The sequence below is a fragment of the Protopterus annectens genome, chromosome 4.part0, assembly GCF_019279795.1.
Source record: "Protopterus annectens isolate FY-2018-M chromosome 4.part0, PAN1.0, whole genome shotgun sequence".
Lineage (NCBI taxonomy): Eukaryota > Metazoa > Chordata > Ceratodontiformes > Protopteridae > Protopterus > Protopterus annectens.
In genome coordinates this window covers 503,915,778-503,933,028 of record NC_056733.1, presented here as the reverse complement: position 1 = coordinate 503,933,028, position 17,251 = coordinate 503,915,778, and the positions used below count along the sequence as shown (strand labels likewise).

The 17,251-nt window shown below is 38.5% G+C and overlaps 1 protein-coding gene across 2 annotated transcripts in view; it reads left to right on the top strand.

The window, feature by feature from the left end:
- The first annotated feature begins 1,005 nt into the window (after positions 1 to 1,005).
- Positions 1,006 to 17,251, top strand: part of RPH3A (rabphilin 3A) — a 1,850,086-nt gene continuing 1,833,840 nt past the window's right edge. For both annotated transcript variants that reach the window (XM_044068420.1, XM_044068419.1), the window contains exon 1: positions 1,006 to 1,342. The gene's annotated coding sequence lies outside the window, so the exon portion shown is untranslated. The remainder of the gene's footprint in view (positions 1,343 to 17,251) is intronic.

The following is a 17,251-nucleotide window of genomic DNA, read 5'->3' as shown; positions in this document are numbered from 1 at the left end:
TTGCTGAATAAAATTTATGTTTTTAAGTACCTGCAGTTTAGACCAGTATCATATGATATAGTAGGAAAAAGGGCTACTATTGCATTATAAGTGGGCCCAATTTTTTTTTCTCAGGGTCTTCCAGTATTTAGAAACTACACACTAATAATGTCTTTTTAAAGAATCTGGATCTAAATAAGGCTCACGTGCTTACTCTTACACTAGATATTTCTAGTGCAGTAGAATTGGAAGCAAATAAAAGTATCAGCCATATCACTGTTGTTTAATGAAGACCAGCTGTAAGGAAGAGCATGTTTTAACAAGAACAAAAGGAAATGACTATACATTTTACAGTGTTTCTTTTCCAGGAACATGATTATTTAGCTCTAGAGGGTTTTGAACCTATTATTTCATGATTCAATAAGTAAATAAAAACTAACATCTAACCACCAGATCCTACTATCATCTCTAATAGAGCCATTACTTAACTCTAGAAAAAAAGATTAACCAACCTTCCTCATATGGGTGTATATGATGTACTGCATAAAGCTCCTATAACATTTTAAAACTGTTACTTTATTGAGACTTTATATGCAAGCAGAAAATATATCAGGCTCTTTGTACCGTACCTTTTTTTGATCAACATGTGTACCTGCTCCCTACCTATAATCACATTTCGTGTATTATTAAGGTGAGAGGTACACTACTAGGGTTGTGCATAATAATTTTGTTTTTAAACTGTATTATTCTGTGATTGCATGCTGTCATTTATTTTCTAACATAAACGTGGCTTCAGACTCAAATAAATGGGCTAGTAGATTTGGGGGGTGAGGGATACTTCAAATGACCACTTGGCTCTAAAATGAAGAAAATCTGCCATTTTCAGTACAATGGCTTAGGTGTGATTAATGTAAGTAAGAGAAAAGGCAGCTACAGTCACTGCTGTCTGCGGATGGGTGCAGAGATAATAAGTTGCTAAAATCCCATTGTGGTGGTGACTGTGTGAAGCAGCCATTCCCCTTTTCTCAGACGCCCTCTGCAGTGGTGCTGCTGGCTTTCCCTGACTGCTTGCTGCAAACCTAGACAGATGAGGGGTATTGATTTTTCTTGCCTGCTCTCAGGGGGTTGCGCTGATTGTTCAAAGAAGCGAGCTCAGCTTCAGAGGAGGGATCTGAATGAATGGCTGTTTTTCATAAGAGCCCAGTGGCAGTGATGCATGTCAGAAATGTAGTGTGACATCCCTCTTCTATTCTTACAGTCAGGCTGCAGAACGGGAAACCCACCGTTGTTAAGGAGTATATGATACCAGCTTAACATCAGCTGGCGGGGCTACAATTCCTGCACTGCTGTTCTTTTCCAGCAGGTAATTCTTTTTTTTTTCATTTATTCAGATATTCTGAAGGATTTTAATTCTTTAAGATCAGAATTGCTTTTATTGAATCGCTTCAGATGATCATTCAGATTTTATAAGTAATAAATTTAATACTGACTATAATACTCTTACTGTTTTTCCAGATAATAAGCACATCTTTTTTAAACTTTTGCTAAATATATTCAATTGCTTATTGTTGTATATTATGTATTTATGCATTTGTAAAAATGTGGCCAAATTATATCCACTTTTCAAAATATGAGCAAAGCACGTATTTCTTAACTATTAATATGCTGTGATGAAAGACTGTTTTATTCATAAAATTTAAAATGTGCTGAAATGTATTATTTGATCATTCACTTAGTGCATTACGTGTTCAGAAAGAAATTGCTGACTTGAAGACAGAAGCTGGTGTTCTTATTCTAATTCAGCAATTCAGAATCCTTCCTCTAATGCAAACATTTCTTGTGCATTTCTTTGGTTTATTAGTCTGCTGCAGAAGGTAATATTGTCTAAGCATTAAGCATCTAAAAGCTAATCTAACAATAACAATTAAACACTTATAATCACTGTATACAACACCCAGCATTTCAGCAGCACGCCTGCTGGATATTAAATTTGATAGATGTCTACCAAACGTGCAGATATACTAGACAGTTAACGATATATGGCATGGATGCAGAATAAAAGAGCTGAGGCTGTAACCATGCTTAGAAGATAAAAAGGCAGAGTTTATGGTCAAAAGCATGGAATTTTATGAGTGTAGTGGGGAACATTGTTTATACTGCTGCAGTGGTCTGCAAGCAAAGACTGCAGCAGCCAACTGTAAAGAATTCCTTAATTTCGAGCATTATGCCTGTCTTGCCATTTTAGCCACTGTAGTACAGCGAGCAGTGTTTGAATATAGGGAGAGTGGAGCAGTAACATTGTCAGAATTACAATAAAAATCTGCCTTCAGGAGATATGTCTGAATGAAAAAGCAAAGTGAATGTGTAAATTCTGTAGAAGCTTTGAAGAGCAGCCTGCTTCTTGATGCTGCTAAAAGACATCTCTGACTCCTAACAATCATTTAATAAATTGCTACCACTGCTGCCTACATTATCTCTACAAGGAATTGCCTTCTCTTAATGTATCACTGGGCTCATGCATTAGGTTGTAGATATTATTTTGTAGATTTTTTTACCTTTATACTTAAATAAAGATAACTTGAATAACTGATCAGGTAAACCATAAAAACTTAAAAGCTTATTGTAGGGTCCTTGACTTGGCGTGACACACACGGTAAACTACATCTGAGCTTCTGCACTGCAATATATTCATAACAGATAGAAAGCATTTGTTCAGGTCTGTCTTCTCTTTGTGCTGAACTGTCTGTTATTCTGAATAGACATTTTAGAGACCGGTTTGGAGAATTTGACTTGAGAATATAAAACCTAGAAATGGATACCGATGTATAAGGTACTTGTAGATATCTCAGTCTTTATACTGCATTGTGTTCCTATGAAAAACAAACAAGGGTGGCTTACAGCTCTCTGGTGTTAGGGTTACACACTGGTGGAGGTGAATGGTGTTGTCTGCTGCACACAAAAAGGTGGTGTTACTTTCAAAAGATTTTAACTGCTTAGGAGCAATATGTCAATGTCAGTAGTTCTGTGGGAAGGCAGAATGAACAGGAAGAAGAATATCAAAAATAAAAAGTGTTCAAAACTAAGCAGAAAATAATATTCATAAACATAACAACTCAGAGAACTCCACAGAAATGCAGTGTCACTGGCTATCCGGACTTTTAGGAGGTAACTCCATCCCTGACTGATGACTAAAGGTTCAACCCACTCTTTTGGCTAGAGAATGGCTACGAAAAAGAAATAAGCTCAGCTTTGTTTCACTAATATAAAAATAGCATTATTATGTTAAATCTCTCACACACACACACACACACACACACACACACACACACACACACACACACACACACACACACACACACACACACACACATATATATGTATGTATATATATATATATATATATATATATATATATATATATATATATATATATACATCATATATTTCTTTAGTTGATTTGACTTTTGGTGACTGTTCATTGCTCACTGTGGCATAGTTGTCCCATTTTAGGAAAGTTTTTTGCAATAAAATAACTACTCAGAGACTAAACATTTTACAGTGACAGTTATTAGTGGTGAGGAACTAGGCATCAGTACTTGAACAGGTTTGAAGGGAAGAGACACATATGTGAAGGGAGGATTACATGAAAACTTAAAATGATGTGTGATATATTCACACACACACACACGCACACACACACACACACACACACACACACACACACACACACACACACACACACACACACACACACACACACCATACCTTTCAACCTCTCAGGGCAAGAAATCTGGACAAAGCCAAAAATACTGGGGGGACAAATAGGGACACTTTTTAAATACTGTCCTTACAAAAGTTGATAGCATAACAGGTTTTGTATTGTTATGCATTTTCTGAGGGATATGATGTCTGAAACTCAGATGCCTTTCATTATTTACTATTATAATGTAACCTCAATCGTCAGTGATTTGCTAGAAAAACACAAATGTTATGAGGAACAGACCAAAAATATGAGGCAAAAATCTGGACATTCTGCAAAAATCTGTACAGTTGAGAGGTATAACACACACACACACACACACACACACACACACACACACACACACACACACACACACACACACACACACAAACACACACAATTATTTGTAATTGTCATATAGTCACAGATAAAGAAAAAATTCATTAAAATGACCACAAGGCATGAAGCATACAAATACAACTTTAGAGCTAATATTCAAGAATATCACAGCAGAGCTAGGTCTTGAAGTGTGATGTTGAAAAGGGAGCCTGTCATGGGTTTATAGCGAAGGGTGGTGTGAGCATTTTAGAGTCAGCAGGTAAATGGTAAGGACCTAGAACCAGTGAAAATGGCAGGGATGGGGCCAGATGATAATGCAGTTAAAGGAGTCGACCCTGATGCATACTAAGTCTATCAGGGTCGTTTTCATTGGTTATGGTGATGTGGTAGGGTAGCATGATTGACTGTCAAGGTTTAGGGTGATAGACTACAGCTAATTATTATAATAGTGTAAAGTTAGGGCATTTAATATAATTCAGTCTTTAAGGTTAAGTTATTTTAATGTAGTCATTTGTTAACCAGGTAGGTGAACTGGTCCGTTTTGGACCCTTTATCATTCATGTCTGCAGTCACAAGTCATTTAGTGCACAGAGTCAATATATTTTTAAGAGATACTAGAAAAATGAAATAATCGCAGGAAACATGGTCAGCCACAAGGAGAAAATGCACACTCAACACACACAATTAGGAGAGTTTAAGACTGAATCTTAGAGATGTGAGTTAGAAACCTTCACCACTAAATCATGACAAGGTACTGCCAGTAATGCTAAGCTAATTTAGTGGTGCAAAGATAAGTATTTGTAGAGCTATAACAGTGCTGCAAGCTGTTACCTAGCTTATGTCTGAAGGAGAGGCAGAAGTAGTGCATAGGCAGGACAGGTATGCCAATTTGCAGTGAGCAGTCAATTATCCTACTGACTGAAGAAGCTTGAACTGTCAAGCCTTTACTGCCCGAGCTTCAACTTGCTGATGATCAGAGTTTCCCCCAGGAAATCACTGTCAGTGAGCTGTGGCAGAAGTGATTCCATTTTGGGGAGAATTTCCCCCTTCTTCAAGGTGGTGTAACCGTGAATTTGTTGTACATAAGTGTGAGGGATGCTGGGGGCTCACCCTTACAAAAACACTTTTAAAACAGTTTTTTTTTGCCAAGATATTTTTGGTGAATGCAGTTCAGGGGTTCTGATCCTCAGTGCATTCACTTTTATTCACTCATAGTGGAAACTGGGCAGTTGTTTCCTTTTTAGTAGTTAGGTCAAGACCAGCATCCAGGTAGCAAACAAAGCCTACTCTGTGGAGACAAATAAAGAGAACTTCAATAACTGATCAGATAAACCATAAAAACTTAAAAGCTTATTGTAGGGTCCTTGACTTGGCATGACACACTTGGTAAACAACATCTGAGCTTCTGCTATACATTCTGTAATATATTCATAACAGATAGAAAACATTTGTTCAGGTCTGTCTTCTCTTTGTGCTGAACTGTCTGTTATTCTGAATAGACATTTTAGAGACCGGTTTGAAGAATTTGACTTGAGAATATAAAACCTAGTAATGGATACCAATGTATAAGGTACTTGTAGATATCTCAGTCTTTATACTGTATTGTGTTCCATTGAATAACAAACAAGGGAGGCTTACAGCTCTCTGATGAATAGTGTTGTCTGCACTGTTGCTGCACACACAAAGGTGGTGTTACTTCCAGAAGATTTTAACTGCTTAGGAGCAATATGTCAATGTCAGTAGTTCTGTGGGAAGGCAGAATGAACAGGAAGTAGAATATCAAAAATAATAAGTGTTCAAAACTAAGCAGAAAATAATATCCATAAACATAACAACTCAGAGAACTCCACAGAAAGGCAGTGTCACTGGCTATTTGGACTTTTAGGAGGTACCTCCATCCCTGACTGATGACTAAAGGTTCAGCCCACTCTTTTGGCTAGAGAAGGTGGCTAAGAAAAAGAAATAAGCTCAGCTTTGTTTCACTAATATAAAATAGCATTATTATGTTAAATCACACACACACACACACACACACACACACACACACACACACACACACACACACACACACACACACACACACATACATATGTATGTATATATATATATATATATATATATATATATATATATATGCATCATATACTTCTTTAGTTGATTTGACTTTTGGTGACTGTTCATTGCTCACTGTGGCATAGTTGTCCCATTTTAGGAAAGTTTTTTGCAATAAAATAACTACTCAGAGACTAAACATTTTACAGTGACAGTTATTAGTGGTGAGGAACTAGGCATCAGTACTTGAACAGGTTTGAAGGAAGAGACACATATGTGAAGGGAGGGTTATATGAAAACTTAAAATGATGTGTGATATATTCACACACACACACACACACACACACACACACACACACACACACACACACACACACACACACACACACACACACACCATACCTCTCAACCTCTCAGAGTAAGAAATCTGGACAAAGCCAAAAATACTGCGGGGACAAATAGGGACACTTTTTAAATACCGTCCTTATAAAAGTTGATAGCATAGCAGGTTTTGTATTGTTATGCATTTTCTGAAGGATATGATGTCTGAAACTCAGATGGCTTTCATTATTTATTATTATAATGTAACTTCAATTGTCAGTGATTTGCCAGAAAAACACAAATGTTATGAGGAACAGACCAAAAATATGAAACAAAAATCTGGACATTCTGCAAAAATCTGTACAGTTGAGAGGTATCACACACACACACACACACACACACACACACACACACACACACACACACACGCACGCACGCACGCACGCACACACACACACACACACACACACACACACACACACACACACACACACAATTATTTGTAATTGTCATATAGTCACAGATAAAGGAAAAAAATGAATTAAAATGAACACAAGGCATGAAGCATACAAATACAGCTTTAGAGCTAACATTCAAGAATATCCCAGATGAGCTAAGTCTTGAAGTGTGATGTTGAAAAGGGAGCCTGTCATGGGTTCATAGCGGAGGGTGGTATGAACATTTTTGAGTCAGCAGGTAAATGAAAATGACCTAGAACCAGTGAAAATGGCAGGGATGGGGCCAGATGGTAATGCAGTTGAAGGGGTCGACCCTGATGCATACTAAGTCTATCGGGGTCATTTTCATTGGTTATGGTGATGTGGTGGAGTAGCATGACTGACTGCCAAGCTTTAGGGTGATAAACTACAGGTAATTTTTTATAATAGTGTAAAGTTAGGGCATTTAATATAATTCAGTCTTTAAGGATAAGTCATTCTGCATCCCTTCCCTTCGCACATGGGGTGGATGCAGAATGGCTTGCCCTCCCTGCAAAAACAATGTTTTTTTTTTTTGGTGGATTTTTTGATGAAGTGTAGATTAAGGAGTTTTATTTAATCATTTGAATTTCATGTATATGACCAAATGTCATATATATATATATATATATATATATATATATATGTATGGACCCAGAAGATCGACAGTGCAGAAGACCCCCGACGACCGACGGATGAAAGCACTGGCGCTGAGAAATGGGAAAAGGCTGTGTAAGTATAGTGATTGTGTTTATAAGTGAGTTAGGGTTAGTCAGGGTGTAGTGGTAGGTGACGGACCTTAGGGTTAGGGTTTGGGTCAGGGTTGTAGGTAGTTGTGTATGTGAGGTTTAGTGTGGGTTTGCAGGATTTTGGTGTGCTTGTGTTGTGTATGTGGTTTTTGGATGGGGAATGTGTTTTGTTTGTTGATTGTGGTGTGCGGGCATGTGGATTTTCGTGTTTTTGTACTGTCGGTTATGTGGTTTCGGTGATTGCGTTGTCGGTGTTGTGGTGTTTCGGTGAAGTCAGGTAGAACCATATGTATATATATATGTAGGCATGAAGCATACAAATACAGCTTTAGAGCTAACATTCAAGAATATCACAGCAGAGCTAGGTCTTGAAGTGTGATGTTGAAAAGGGAGCCTGTCATGGGTTTATAGCGGAGGGTGGTGTGAGCGTTTTAGAGTCAGCACGTAAATGGTAAGGACCTAGAACCAGTGAAAATGGCAGGGATGGGGCCAGATGCTAATGCAGTTAAAGGAGTCAACCCTGATGCATACTAAGTCTATCGGCGTCATTTTCATTGGTTATGGTGATGTGATAGGGTAGCATGATTGACTGTCAAGGTTTAGGGTGATAGACTACAGCTAATTATTATAATAGTGTAAAGTTAGGGAATTTAATATAATTCAGTCTTTAAGGATAAGTTATTTTAATGTAGTCATTTGTTAACCAAGTAGGTGAACTGGTCCGTTTTGGACCCTTATCATTCATGTCTGCCGTCACAAGCCATTTAGTGCACACAGTCAATATATTTTTAAGAGATACTAGAAAAATGAAATAATCGCAGGAAACATGGTCAGCCACAAGGAGAAAATGCACACTCAACACACACAATTAGGAGAGTTTAAGACTGAATCTTAGAGATGTGAGTTAGAAACCTTCACCACTAAATCATGACAAGGTACTGCCAGTAATGCTAAGCTAATTTAGTGGTGCAAAGAAAAGTATTCATAGAGCTATAACAGTGCTACAAGCTGTTACCTAGCTTATGTCTGAAGGAGAGACAGAAGTAGTGCATAGGCAGGACAGATATGCCAATTTGCAGTGAGCAGTCAATTATCCTACTGACTGACGAAGCTTGAACTGTCAAGCCTTTACTGCCCAAGCTTCAACTTGCTGATGATCAGAGTTTCCCCCAGGAAATCACTGACAGTGAGTTGTGGCAGAAGTGATTCCTTTTTGGGGAGAATTTCCCCCTTCTTCAAGGTGGTGTAACGGTGGATGTGTTATACATAAGTGTGGGGGATGCTGGGGGCTCACCCTTACAAAAACACTTTTAAAAAAGTTTTTTTTGCCAAGATATTTTTGGTGAATGCAGTTCAGGGGTTCTGATCCTCAGTGCATTCACTTTTATTCACTCATAGTGGAAACTGGGCATTGCCAAGATATTTTTGGTGAATGCAGTTCAGGGGTTCTGATCCTCAGTGCATTCACTTTTATTCATAGTGGAAACTGGGCAGTTATGTTTCCTTTTTAGTAGTGAGGTCAAGACCAGCATCCAGGTAGCAAACAAAGCCTACTCTGTGGAGACTTAAATAAAGAGAACTTCAATAACTGATCAGATAAACCATAAAAACTTAAAAGCTTATTGTAGGGTCCTTGACTTGGCATGACACACATGGTAAACTACATCTGAGCTTCTGCTATATATTCTGCAATATATTCATAACTGATAGAAAACATTTGTTCAGGTTTGTCTTCTCTTTGTGCTGAACTGTCTGTTATTCTGAATAGACATTTTAGAGAATTTGACTTGAGAATATAAAACCTAGTAATGGATGCCAATGTATAAGGTACTTGTAGATATCTCAGTCTTTATACTGCATTGTGTTCCTATGAATAACAAACAAGGGAGGCTTACAACTCTCTGGTGAATGGTGTTGTCTGCGCTGTTGCTGCACACAAAAAGGTGGTGTTACTTTCAGAAGATTTTAACTGCTTAGGAGCAATATGTCAACGTCAGTAGTTCTGTGGGAAGGCAGAATGAACAGGAAGTGGAATATCAAAAATAAAAAGTGTTCAAAACTAAGCAGAAAATAATATCCATAAACATAACAACTCAAAGAACTCCACAAAAATGTAGTGTCACTGGCTTTCTGGACTTTTAGGAGGTACCTCCATCCCTAACTGATGACTAAAGGTTCAGCCCACTCTTTTGGCTAGAGAAGGTGGCTAAGAAAAAGAAATAAGCTCAGCTTTGTTTCACTAATATAAAAGAGCATTATTATGTTAAATCACACACACACACACACACACACACACACACACACACACACACACACACACACACACACACACACACACACACACACACACACACACACACACACGCATGCATCATATACTTCTTTAGTTGATTTGACATTTGGTGACTGTTCATTGCTCACTGTGACATAGTTGTCCCATTTTAGGAAAGTTTTTTGCAATAAAATAACTACTCAGAGACTAAACATTTTACAGTGACAGTTAATAGTGGTGAGGAACTAGGCATCAGTACTTGAACAGGTTTGAAGGAAGAGACACATATGTGAAGGGTGGGTTATATGAAAACTTAAAATGATGTGTGATATATTCACACACACACACACACACACACACACACACACACACACACACACACACACACACACACACACACACACACACACACACACACACACACACACACACACACACACACACACACCATACCTCTCAACCTCTCAGAGTAAGAAATCTGGACAAAGCCAAAAGTACTGTGGGGAGAAATAGGGACAAATTTTAAATACCGTCCTTACAAAAGTTGATAGCATAACAGGTTTTGTATTGTTATGCATTTTCTGAAGGATATGATGTCTGAAACTCAGATGGCTTTCATTATTTATTATTATAATGTAACTTCAATCGTCAGTGATTTGCCAGAAAAACACAAATGTTATGAGGAACAGACCAAAAATATGAGACAAAAATCTGTACAGTTGAGAGGTATGCACACACATACACACACACACACACGCACACAATTATTTGTAATTGTCATATAGTCACAGATAAAGAAAAAAATGAATTTGTACATGGGAGGGATGCAGAATGGCTTGCCCTCCCTGCAAAATCAATGTTTTTTGGTGTATGTTTTGATGAAGTTTAGATTGAGGAGTTTTACTTAATCATTTGAATTTCATGTATATGACCAAATGTCATATATATATATATATATATATATATATATATATATATATATATATATATATATATATATATATATATATATATATATATATATGGGTCTACCTGACAACGTCGACAGTTTAGAACACCGACAATGAGAACACCGACACCAGAAGATCGACAACTGAGAAGACCGACAGATGAAAACCCCGACGCTGAGAACACCGACATGGGAAAAGGCTGTGTAAGTATGCGGTAGTGACGGACGTTAGGGTGCGAGTAAGGTAAGTGTGTGATATTGACAGTCTGTAGGGATAGGGGTGGGTTAAGTGAGTTAGGGAGCGGGTTAGGTAAGTGTGCGGTAGTGATAGTCTTTGGGTTAGGGGCGGGTTAAGTGAGTTAGGGTTAGGGCGCGGGTTAGGTGAGTGTGCAATAGTGACGGGCCTTAGGGTTAGGGTTTGGGTTAAGGTTGTAGATAGTTGTGTATGTGAGGTTTAGTGTGGATTTGTAAGGATTTTGGTGTGCTTGTGTTGTGTGTGTGTGCTTTTTGGACAGGGGATTTGTTTTGTTTGTTGATTGTCAGTATTATGGTGTGTCGGGCATGTGAGGTTTCGTGTTTGTGATCTGTCGGTTAAGTGGTGTCGGTAATTTTGTTGTCGGCGTTGTGATGTGTCGGTGTTGTCAGGTAGACCCATATATATATATATATATATATATATATATATATATATATATATATATATATACACACACACACACACATATATATATATATATATATATATATATATATATATATATATATATATATATATATATATGTGTGTATGTGTAGATAAACATATATAGATACACACACACACATAAAGAAACAAGAGCAATGTAATTTTTACTGAGGGCTGAAGGTTATATGTTAAAATTATTTTAAATGGAATACTAAAGCTTTGCTTGTGTGTGATAGTTTGAGCAACAATTTTATATATTATTGTTGACTTAAATAATACAGTAGCCTTGTAATAGTGCAACAGTGTTCTCCATTTATATGTTAAAATTATTTTTATATTATATATTTAAAATTATTTTAAATGGAATACGAAAGCTTTGCTTGTGTGTGATAGTTTGAGCAACAATTTTATATATTATTGTTGACTTAAATAATACAGTAGCCTTGTAATAGTGTAACAGTGTTCTCCATTTAGATGCTGACTCAGTGAAACTCAATGATCTCTTCCAGGATTTCATAAATTATAGCTTCATAGGTTCATAGGTAGGTGCTAGGCTATTGGCCCTAGGGCCTATATAACCCTAGCCAAAAAGGTACCCTGGCTTTCGGCAGCCAAGAAAATTATTTTTCTGTGGCCCTGTCAAGCAGGGCCACAGAAGTAATCCCCGGGGTGAATTTCCTATCTCCCATCCAATCATCAAGATTTTTCTTGAAGAGTGCTAATGAGAAGCTTTGTTTGATATAGATAGGTAGTTTGCTCCAGAATATGAGAAGTCTCTGGGACAGGAATCTATCCCTCCAGCATGTTCTGTTTATTGTGGTGACAAGGTTTAGGTCCCTAGAGCATGTAGCTTGGAGAGATTGGGATTTCTTTAAGTGGAGCATTTCCAACAGCTCTGGGTTTGACATAGCTTTGTATGTTAGGCAGAGATCCCCTCTGAGTAGGCGATATGTGACAGAATAAAGCTGAGACAGTCTGCATAGGGCATCTGTTTGAGGCCAGTAATCCTCTTTGTGAGGTATTTCTGTGGCCTTTCCAGTTGTTGTAGATGTCTTGTGAGGTACATACCAAAAGTTGCGATGTATTCTATAATGGGTCTAATGAGTGACGAGTAGAGGGGAACAATGACCTATTTTTTTCCTGGATGAGAAACCTTTTGTGATGAGGTGTGCCACGTAGAAGGATTTCCTGACTGCTGTGGCAATGTGTTATCAAAGGAGAGACTACTGTCCACCTGTGTCCCAAGGTCTCCTATCACACTTTTAGTGTTAAGTAGACTACCGCCTATGTGGTAGTTTATGGGTACAGAGTTTTTACCAAAAGGGATGACAATGCACTTTTTGGCATTGAGCTTGAGGCCATGGCTTTGACACCAGGCATCTGTCTCAGTGAAGCCCTTTTGTAGGATGTCCACATCATTAGGACTTTCAATTATGGCTCCTAGTTTGCAGGCATCTGTGAACTTCATTAGCCAAAGACCTTCTGTGTTAGCCTGTACTTCAGAGAATTAGATACCAAACAGGAGAGGACCCAGGACTGAACCCTGTGGTACTCCATTTGTCACTGGTCTGATGTTGGATTTGGAGTCTGCTACTTTCACAGTGTGGGTTTTGTCAGTGAGCCATTTGGCAACCCATGCTGTGACATAGGGATTTATACCTAGTTTAGTGAGTTTATCTATAATTCCAGAGTGGGGGATTGTATCAAAAGCATGATCTGCCTTTTACAAACCCGAACTGGGTGAGGTCCAGAGTTTGGAGATTACCAATGTCATTGTTTATAAATTCCATGATGATATGTTCCATAGCCTTGGAGACCAGGCTCGTTAGGCTAATGGGGCGGTAGTTCCTGGGATCCATGGTGGCTCCACCTTCGTGGGGTGGGATAACTGTCACTGTGCGCCATTCAGTGGGCACAAAGCCTGATTGAACATGGTGTTTAGGTGGGGTGCCAGCTTGTTCTGGAGTTCATGTAAAACACAGCCTGCAATGTTGTCAGGTCCCATGGATGCTGTGTTCTTGGCTTTGGAGAGTGTGGTTTTTACATCTACAGCCATGATTACAGGGACGTTGCATTCTTTCAGTGTATACAGATGGGCCCTTTAGGGGGTGAGAGGGGGGTAGAGTTAGCACTGAACCTATCTGCCAGGATGTTGGCAATATCAGTTGGTTCTGTATATTTAGTGCCATTGTGCTGTAACTCAAAGCAGCTCTGAGTGTTGCCATTGAGATCCTTGACAAAGCTATAGAATGCTTTGTGGTTGTCTTTAGAATCAGTGGAGATTTTGTTTTCGTAACTAGCTTTGCAGGATTTTATGCGGGATCTCAGCTTCTTACTGAGGCTGACCAGGGAGTTCCTCCAATCATGGGATGTTATGTTTTTTTGCAACAGTTTCTTTCTTCTGTTGTAGAGTTTGTTTATGGCAAGGGACCACCAGATTGGCTTCCTTTTTTTGGAGGATAGCATCTTGGTTCTGTTAGGGATTGCACGATCCATGCACGTGTAAGTAATTATAAAGTGCATTATTGTAGGATTCAGCAGTCGTACCTTTTTTGCCCATCTGCATGGGTGTTGTGAAGTTTGCCACTTCTGTCTTAAGAAGCATGAAGTTAGCTTTGGAGAAATCTTTTACGGTTGTTTCCCTAATAGGGGATGGGGGCAGGATGTGGATGTCTAGGGTGATTAGCTGGTGGTCGGATCTGACCAACGAAGAATGGACCTATGGTGTGGAACACTGGTTGCCCATGTTGGTAATGACCAGGTCTGGGATATTGCTGCCCCTGGTGGGGGTGTGGATAAGTTGATCCAAGGTGCTGGAATTTATGAATTCCAGAAAACGTTGAGCAAAAGAGTTGGTACATGAGTAGTTTTCCCAGTTAATGGTGGGGTGGTTGAAATCACCCATTATTAGGGTGTTAGGCTGAATCCAAATATTTTTCAGTGTATCAAGAAATGAGGAGTGGGAATCCTGGGGCATGGCGGGGGATCTGTAGCAAGCTACAATTTAGATTGCGGTCTTGCCCAGAGTTAGTTGCACTTGGAGAATCTTGGATGCATTATGCTGAGCAACAAGCCTGGAGGTGTGGATATTCTTAATGAATATGGAAATGTCTCCGCCTTTAGTGTTTTGGTCCAGGTTAGGTGGCCAAAAGGTGTGGTATGAATTATAGCCTGGTAATGCAGGGGTGCTCTCTGGAGCCTTGAACCAGGTTTCTGTCACTGCACAGATATTGATGTTCTCCATTTTAAGGAGTGCCTCGAGTGAGTGCATTTTGAGGTTTAGACTTCTAGCATTGAGTTTATTCATCCTAATAAATTACATTGTTTGAAAATACGAGATCCTATTTACTATGTGTTTTTACAAGACTGCAGCAAGTTGAAAGTCAGAGATATGAATAAAGAAATTTGAACAGCTACTTTTTTACTACTTTGACATGCAAGAAAATATTAAAAAAATATGATAGAAGAATCTTTTCATTGAAAGTGTAGGAATAGGTTGACACCTTTCCAGATACCCAAACTGGGACTTTTTAAATAGAAATGTGAGATTTTTCTGGAAAAATCATACCCTTAACTAGTGCAAAGGAATATCCTTCATTTTTTTTTCCAAAATAATTAATTTATGCTGCATTTGAACTGTGTATGCTGTTTCTTTAACATTTAGGTGTCTCAGATATAAAACATTTATTTTATGCAGCTTTTAAAGGACAGTTAGGATTTGTTTGTCCTAAAATCTCCAGATATTTGCATTTTTCATGTATTTTCACAGGATTCAACTGCTAAAATAGGGATTATCTTACGTAAAGTGGGACGGGTGAAAACGCTGTATGGGAAACCATGAGACCATTTGAGCAATTTTGTTTCTGCAGTATTTATGCAGATATCTACAAGAGATCTCATTGACTATTAAGCTACTGCTCAAGTGATGGTATTATACAAAAACATTTCTCTGCCTAGAGCAATAAAAAAAAAGATTATTATTAATAGTATTAGCATTATTATTTGTACTGTTATTATAAACTATGCATTTTAAAAATAGCAATAAAGCCCTAGGAATATGAGTTACTGTGTAATAACATTACCCCTTTGAGACATTTTAGTCCTTAGCTTTATTTTATGATTTGACCCACTCTGCAGTGCTGTTATTATACAATAACACATATAGCATCAGCACCTTATACCTGTTTACAGAGCGCTCTAATAATATGAATGCATTAAAAAATAATGAGGAACATTGGTTTTGCTACAGAAGCTCTTCTTGTACTGCAGGCTTTCAGCTAAAGGGACCCTGTGGAACCCTGTCTCTTATTATTCACACAGTATTAGATGCTGTACATGAATAGTTGAATGGTATGCATAACTCATGTATATAAAACCTTCCTAGTCTGTTTTCTTCACTGACAACCATATGTTTATACTCCTATCAGTCCTAGCATGTAGTTGTACAGAGATGGATATTACGACATAAGTGTCTAAAATGAATTCCTGTTATGGGCAAGTATCCCACAAAGGCAGTACAGTAGTGCACTAAAGTATGTGAAGTTATTATTCTAATATAGTATGTATATTTGTGTGTGTGCATGTGTCTGTATTTGCACAGGTATGCATATGCATGTGTACATATGACACATACATGCATGCATATCTGAAACTCATGTCAGTGGCATTGCAGTGGGCAAAGTTTATTCTTTGGCAGTGCAGATGGTATTACGTGTGGTATGGCTTGCACAGTGATACATTGGTTCTGCCTCAGAAAGCTTGGTTATCTCATTTGGCTCTCAGCTCTATGTATTCTGCATGGAGTTTTCACGCTCTTCCTTTTACTACATGGATTTTCAGTGATAGCTCTTTCTGTTCTGAAAATACTTGACATACATGTATTTCTCTGCTTTAAACTAAGGTGTGTGTGATACTTTGAGCATGCTTACATGTCCTGAGATAGACCTGAATCTTATCCAGGACTGACTTCCTACCTTATGCCTACAGCTTACCAAGATATGTGCTGGCTATCTACAACCCTGAATTAAATAAAATGGGGGGACAGCACCCCTTGTGGAAGTAAGGGGATGTTCTCTGTGGGTAGCTGGGTCTATTTTAGGATGTTGAAATGTCAAAAGCGCTAACTTTGTTGCATCGACACGGAATAACCAAAAGTACTGAATGTCGAACAGCCAGAACAGCAATTTTTTTCCCAGGTGAAAAAATCATTTGGCCATTGCTGGGACTTTGCCATTTCCTCCACTGTAGTGTAGTCTCAGAGTTGGTATATTTAAGTAGGGGGGTGTGGGAGGCACAGCCCCCCTCATCAGGGGGTTTGGGGGGGGAGGCCCTCACTTTATTTTGTCTGTCGATTTTTTTTTTTTGGCCCAGCGATTTTTTTCTTTGGGGAAAGAAATCACTGTTCTGGCCATTTGACATTTTTTAGTTTTGGTTATTCTGTGTCGATGTAAGAGTGTTCGCTCTTTTGACGTTTGAACATCCTAATATAGACCTGGGTGGCCCATTGCATGTTTCTCCCCAGTGCCTTACTGGGTGAGTGTGGTTTGGGCAGAGGGTAAAGAAGAAAAATGCCTGAACCACCCCTCATTGCTGTTTGAATGATGGCCCCTTCTGATGCCTTAGTGATGGGGAACAAATGGCTTACTTGACCAAAGAGAAGGGTTATGATTGACATACAGTGGGTGCAG